Source organism: Carlito syrichta, unplaced genomic scaffold, assembly GCF_000164805.1.
Source record: "Carlito syrichta isolate Samal-C Ts95f unplaced genomic scaffold, Tarsius_syrichta-2.0.1 Scaffold305706, whole genome shotgun sequence".
Lineage (NCBI taxonomy): Eukaryota > Metazoa > Chordata > Mammalia > Primates > Tarsiidae > Carlito > Carlito syrichta.
Window position 1 is genome coordinate 1 of NW_007249802.1, and position 832 is coordinate 832.

The window sequence follows — 832 nt, forward strand, 5'->3', positions numbered from 1 at the left end:
GGCCACTGCACTCCAGTCTGGGCAACAGAGTGAGACTCCAACTCAAAAAAAAAAATGAAAGATCACCTGAGCCCAGTAGGTCGAGGTTGCAGTGGCCATGAGCATGCCACTGTACTTCAGCCTGGATGACAAAGTGAGACTCCAAAAAAGACAAGCCAAACTCAAGAGTCAAGACATGTTTATTCAAGAGCCAGCTACCTGAGGAGATGGCAGACTGATGTCTCAAAAACCATCTCAAGTCAGTTCAAATTTCAGGCTCTTTATGTTAAAGTTGGAAGGAAAGGAGATTTGGTTGAAGAGATGACCAGTAATTGCAGACATCAGGGCATCAGCGAGGGTCTAAGGACGTTGGGAAGTTTTTCTTTTTCTTTTAGTTGGAGTCTCACTCTTGCCCAGGCTGGAGTACAGTGACACACATTCAAGGCCCCCGCAACCTCGACCCACTGGGCTCAGGTGATTTTTCTGCCTCAGCCTTCCAAGTAGCTGAAACCACAGCCATGTACCACCACAGTCGACTAATTTTTCTTGATTTATTGTAGAGACAAGGTCTCGCCAAGTTGCCCAGACTGGTCTCAAACCACTGAACTCACAATCCTCTTGCCTTGGCCTCCCAAAGTGCTGGGATTACAGGCATGAGCCACTGCTGCCAACTTGGGAAGCTTCTTTATCTTTGGTCAGGTCACAGTGTTCCTTTAGATCTTTAACAAACCATAGTATATATACTTCCTCTCTTTCCTAGAATTAATCTCATCAGTTGTATATTTGTTCCTACATTATTATTATTTTTTTTTTTTTGAGTTGGAGTCTCACTCTGTCACCCAGACTGGAGTGC